We start from the raw sequence: 6,645 nt of genomic DNA, 5'->3' as shown, positions 1-6,645 counted from the left end.
TGAAGTCAGTAGATTTTTTTTCCTACTTCCCTTTAGAGTATTTTCTTTAAAACATCTTTGTAACCATAAGATACAATACAAGATTGTCTTTCTACTTCATCTGCGATTATACAGGAAAATAATCTTGCATATCCTTTGTTTTGAACCCCTCCTGTTCACTGGCTGTGTATTTAACTGTTTTATTTTGCCTGAAATCGTAGTCAGAGTAATTTTGCTGCAGAGCTGAGGAAGGTGCCCCTGTAAAGTGATCTGCCGTGTTTTGGTCGCCTGCAGGACTTGCTGGTTCACATCACAATCCCAATTTCACATCCTCAAATACGTTCCTAGTCTTCCCAATCTTTTCTCCTCCTTAGAGGGCAGGGTTGGCAGTGATTCTGTCTTTATCTGACGTCCATAAAGGTGCCTGAGCAGCTCCATTTCCCATAACCGAGCGTGTTCTCTGAAAGCCTCTGGGCACAGAGCTGTTTGTTGGAGCAGCCTGTGATTAAAGGGAGGTACAATCAGCTTCACCTCTGTGTATCTTTGCACATAAACCTGGGGGTTTATTTCAGGCAAAGCTGAAACTGCAGCTCATAACCGACAGGCTGATATGAAATTGTTGGCAGAACACTGCTCAGAGAGGTGTAACTTAATAATTCAAACTATTAATTTCAACTTTCAGTTTGAAATATTACCTTATAAAGAAACCCAGAAAGTATTTCAGTTCCAAGTAAATTTGACTGTATAAATTAAATCTCTCTCACTCTCTTTTTTTTTTTTTTCTTCTCAAGAGAAAATGCCATGTACAGTCAACCTCCTGTACTTTTGGTCTTCTTGCTAGTTAATAGCTCACATTATTGAAGATTGGTTTTAGAAAGGTCTTGCTTTTGAGACCCTCTTTCTTTGGTTTGTCCAATGAGTTCTGGCAACTCAGTTTACTGTACGTATTTTAAACATAATTTTTCCGGTCATTACAATATTCTGTTTTCCTTCTGCAGTTAGTTTACAGAAGAATTTATGTATAATGTGAAAGATTATTGTACCTATATATATACCTTTTTTTTTTTCAGTTCTATATAGAAAAGATATTGCAGGTTCTTTTGTACATAGCTATACTTTAGATTTTTACCAACAAATTCACCAGGTTCTTCTGGACTTTTTCTTTAGGGACACACAGCAAGGGCACATTCAGCTTGTTTGCACTGGGGTCCTGCAAGAGGTTGTAAACTGAGAGTACAGAAATTAGTGCGGGTGTGAAGTGTTTCCTCCCCTGCATTTCTCATCTCCAGAAAGCCCCACAATCTGAGCAGCACATCATGCTTTCTTTTTGAATCACAGTTCAGTTGTGCCTAACCAGAAAATGCTGTTCTGAGTTGCAATTCAGCTTCCCCTGCAGTCCTAACCCAATACACGTAGAATGTTCTCTTTTAAAGAGGAATTTTTAATGAAGGCACACCCTGAAAAGCTGCAGAATGGCAGAGTCAGGAATGGCAGGCAGCTGGCTCCTCTGTCCATCTGTTCTCTACTGCACACCCAAGTCATTCCACTCTCCTCTGAGGTACTGGGGACTCCTTCTCCACCGGTGCCAAACAGCAAATTCAAAATACAGATGAATTCTGAGTGGTAGGAAAAGTGGCTTCAGTATATTAAAATAAAAGTGCTGACAGTCATTCCCTTGCTTGGTGTCCCTGGCTTTAAATACAGCAGGGCACAGGCTGGGGAAGAAATGAGCAGTTCCCAAGTCCAGCTCTTTAGTCAGCAGCTTATGTTGGTTTGAACTCAGGTCAGGTAAGTGCATCTGAGGGCAGTGTTTGACTGTGTGTTTTGACACAGTCTAAATTGATAAATCAGTCTAGCAAAGTGCTTCTCTTGTCTTCCTTGAGTTTAGGTTCATGATCTGAGCTTTGCTCATCATAGTTACCCCATGTGAATTTAAGTTAATGACAAAAAGGAACTGTTTGTTTATAAATTAGTTGCTGCAACAAGCAGTCAGGTCTCAAAGCACAAGAGGAAATTCATTCACCATTCCCCACCTCCCCCTTGACACCCCACCCCTCTCTTCTCCGTTTCTTCTTCAGCCCTTGCAGCATTTGAGGTTACATTTCACCTCCCACTCCTGAAATCATAACTCCTCCAGGGCTCCTGCAGCCTGCTGACCCCTCAGGTGCTGGAAGAGGGACACGTCACAGGGCTTTCCCTGCTGATGAACGTCAGGCAGTGAAGCCTTTGGGCTGCCCCAGGCCAAGGGGGCTGTTCCAAACTGGAGGGACCATCTTGTCCCAGTGCCTGCCAGGAAGCAGCCAGGCTGTGGTGACAACAGTGTCCTCATTGATGGTGGAAAGGGCTGTGTGGCTGCTGACTGGAGACCCCACCAGCACCTGGAAGTGCTCAAGGCCAGGTTGGACAGGGCTTGGAGCAATCTGGTCCAGTGGAAAGTGTCCCTTCCCATGACCAGGGGCTTGGAACCAGATTACCTCCATGGTTCCTTGCAACATAAACCAATTTACACATTGGAGAAGTCTGGGAGGACCGTCTCCTGTGGTAGGCACCACACACAGGAGCAGGGGAAGAATGTGTGGGAGAGGGAGCAGCAGAGACATGTGATGAGGGGCTGGAGATTGATTTCTTCAGGGACAGCCCAGACAGCTCCGTGGCAGCAGGAGAGAAGCACCAAAACCCCCCTGAAGTCTCTGATGCTCCTCTTTAAAGGAGGCAAAGGAGCTGTGCCCTCACTGTGGGACATTTGGGAGACACTCCCAGAGGGGTTCAGTGTCCTCATCATTCCATTGTGCCTGTTCTGAAAACACATCCCAGGGTGAAATAACGACCCTCTTTTTCTCCCCTTTTTTTTTTCAGTGTTGAAACAGCTTTCCAGTGAGGTCACACACTTCAGCTTGCCTGAGGGTGTCCTGATCCGTGAGGAGAGAGGAGCAGGAAGAGTGGGGGAAGAGCGAGCCCAGGGATCTGGTATTTAATCTCAGCTCTGTCACTGACCAGCAGACAGTGTTTTATGGTCACTTAAAGAATCTCAAATCACAATGTGGCCTGGGGGAGATGCACCATCACACTCAACACGTGACTATTTTCGTGTGTGCTTCAGCTTTTCCTTCCATAAATTGATATTAGAAAAAAAAATTCAATGTCTTTTTAGATCTCTCAGGAAGCTTTCAATTAAAATAAATACAGGAATGTGTTTGAGGAATTCTTTATCCCTATATATGTACTTATTCACTATTAATGCTTAACTCCTAAAAAATTCTGAAATGCTGTCTCAAGTCGACAGTAAAAGACACAAAATCCAAGATTTTTATTCTTCCTCAAGAAGAATTAAAACTCTTTGACCTCTTTGACTCTACTTTCCAAAAAACACTAATGAAAATGAGGTCTAATCATGATAGTTTTCAAATGCTATTATATATTTTTATGTAAGATATATCTCTATATTATATGTATTAATCCTTAATAATTTTGAGGGTTGTCTTTTTAGGATCTTTGGCCCTGGCTGATGAGCTCGCCATGAAACCACTGTGTGAAGGGAAGAGGGACTCAGGCAAAGAGTCAGTGATAAATGTATGATATATTTTGGTCATATTTCTCAACGTGCCAAGGTGTTCCACACAATGAATGTTATTTATGGATCACCCAGAGTTTTCCCAGATTTTATTTTTAGAATTTCTGAATGATAAATAAAGAGCTTATACCTAAGCCAGAAAACGTGATATGTGCACTTCTCTTAAATATTTTTCCTAAGGGAAAAAAGAATCTTGAAAAGGAGTCTAGTATAAATTTATGATAAAATGATACTTAATTCAAATGGTTTCTAGTCAATTGTTTCTAGATTTTGACTGGGTTTTAGGTAAATGTTAAAGGGTGGGAATATGATTTCCAAAGGAAGCAAAAAGATGTTGATAACAAACTTATCACCTGCACAGACACAAATGTTTCTGGGCAGGTCGTGGCAGGTTCATTAACACTCAGTGCTAACAGTGACCATTCCATTACGCTCATCAATGTCACAGGAGCTCCATCTTGTGGCTGATGATGTCACTGGATTAATTTTAATTTTGAGCCTGTAGGAAAAAGGTCGAAACCAAAAACGAAACAAATGCTGGTGAGGAGAGGAAATTGTAGCCAGGATTCATTTCACTGCAGCTCTTTGTAAAAAATAAATAAATAAATAAATAAATGAAGTGACAGAAAAGAAACAACCCTACCCTGAGTGTTTAGTACCTGCTTTCAATAGTTGTAATTTGCCATATCTAAGTGGATAATTACAAAACAGGGGAAGTTTCAGTTCAAATGTTAATTAAGAAAATCAAAGCAAACAATTTCACTGCTATTTCAATGGGTTTATGAATCACATACACCCTGCCAATTATGTTTTGTTCCTATTCCATACAGGACACCAAAAATGTTGCTGCTGCTGGGCAGTTTAACCTTGAGGCTGCAATTCAAAATATTGAGAAAATGTCCAGTGAAATGAAGAAGCTAAATGGTAACTCTGCCTTCCTCCTCCAGTTACTCAAGAAGGTGTTTGAGGCATTCTGAGGGTTGTGAAGGGCTCGTTTTCTTTGTGATGCAACTGTGTTTTCGTGGAATGAAACAATAGATTTGCTGGTGGTTTTACAAACTACAGAATAGTTACATGTAGCAATAAATCGCCAATTAATTAACTATTAGTCACTTGTAGCAATAGAGTCAAGTGAGTTGAGTAGTCAGAAGTAATTCCTTTGCAGAGACACTGGTAGTTTTCTAATACAAATATTACTGAATTAAATTTAAGTGTCTTGAAGTAAACAAAACAAGGCAAGCCTTGAAATCTGTGAATTTGACAGATGAACACTTCCAAAAGTGCTGTGTGTAGATGCCCCTCACTGAGCATCTGCCACTCAGTGAACACCTCTCTGATCAGCTGCCCTTTGTCTTTCAGTGGAAAGCCACCTCCTGCTTTGCGACCTTATTCTGAATTTCAACCATCCAATAAAGGCCAAAGACTTAAGAGAAGCTGAAGAAAAGACGTGGAGTTTGATAGATTAAACATCCATTTTTTTTGTGTTGCCTTCTATTAATACTCCTGAAGTTTCTTTCTCTTTTTGTTTTCCTTTTTTCTTCTTTTCTTTTTTCTTTTTTGCCTTTTCTTCTTCTTTTTCATCTTCTTTTTCTTCTTCCTTTTTTTCTTTTTCTTTTCCTTTCCCTTTTTCTTTTACTTTTTTCTTCTTTTTCTTCTTCTTCTTTTCCTTTTTCCTTTTTCTTCTTCCTTTTTCTTTTTTCTTTTTCTTCATTTCTTCCTCCTCTTCCTCTTATTTCTCTTCTCCTTCTCCTCTTCCTCCTAGTTCTTTTCTTCTTCTTCCCTCAAAAAACTGAACTTTGAACTGTCCAATGATAGCAGGGTTTCCTGCAGTCAGACTGTTTTTATTTTAAACAGGAAATGTGGAGTAGAAAAAGCCATAAACAGGTTACTGAGATTTTGAGGGTTTTTTTTTAGCCCACGTTGCCCAAATCAAGCCCACCAGGGCTGGAAGGACTGATGCAATAAATTAGAAAGGTCAGGAAACCAGGCGTGACGTTTTTCCCACGTGGTTGTCCCCTTTTAAACAAAGACACGTTGGACCAGCACCAAAGATTTGAAATCACTTCAAGTCAAGTCATTCCTCTTTTGTTTCAGTTGGGGCTCAGGAAAATGGGATAAGAAGTAAGTCGGTGAAAGAGGAACTGCAACTTGTCATCTGAGCTGCCTTCCTGGTTCTAAAAATGGTGCCAGAGAGCAGATTACTGGAAAACCAAAAGTACTTTTGGTTTTAGTTTCTGCAGTGACTCCCTAATGCACAAAAAAAGGGCCTAAATACTCCACCCTGAAATCTTCTGGGACCAAAATTTGAGCAGCCACTCTTTTCATGTAGTTCATTCCAATTAATATTCAATCATCCTTTATTTGTGGACAAGTGTTTGAACTTTTGGTGTGTTGTGTTTTTTTTTTCCTTTCTTTTACCAAATATATTTATCTGAATAATAAAACTGTAATTTATTCTAGTGGAAAAAATGTGCAGTGTTAGAATTTGTTGTGCTGTTTTACATCTCATTTCTCTTGCACTAGTGAGATGATTTAAAGTGAATAAAACAGAGTTCCTTGGCAGGTACTTCGGAGTTGCTTGAGTCACATTTTTCAAGGCATTGCAGTGGAATAAAATTACAGCCTCCAACTCACAGTCAGTGGTAATATGGGGGATGTTGTTCTCAATTTTCGCATTTTTTAAAAAACATAGATTAGAACTGATTTTCCTTTCACCAGATTAAAAAATATTGGGCTAGAAACAGCTTTTCTCAGCTGAAGAACTTGTAAAATTTTATTTTCTCTTCTTTATTTTTGGACCCACAGCTCCATGGAGATGAAATTTGCTAACTTTGAACACTAAATAGTTTAGAAAGGCAGTCAACATTTACAAAACATATCTATTTAAACTGTTCATGAAATCTGATTATTATGTCTCAGAAGCTCGACAGCTTGCATGGGAGGCATTTGTCTCCCTTGAATTTCGGTTCTTGTGTTTCAAGTGACACAGGAACAAATGGCTTTAAAGGAAAAAACACGTGACAAATCTACCAAATCAAACCAAGGTTTGCCACAACACAAAAGTTATTAGAAAACCGAGGCAAGGAGTTGGATAA

Source organism: Empidonax traillii, unplaced genomic scaffold, assembly GCF_003031625.1.
Source record: "Empidonax traillii isolate 1590-97213 ecotype Southwest subspecies unplaced genomic scaffold, ASM303162v1 scaffold242:size1152717, whole genome shotgun sequence".
Classification (NCBI taxonomy): Eukaryota; Metazoa; Chordata; class Aves; order Passeriformes; family Tyrannidae; genus Empidonax; species Empidonax traillii.
The sequence above is the reverse complement of the archived record's forward strand: the minus strand, read 5'-3'. Positions refer to the sequence as shown.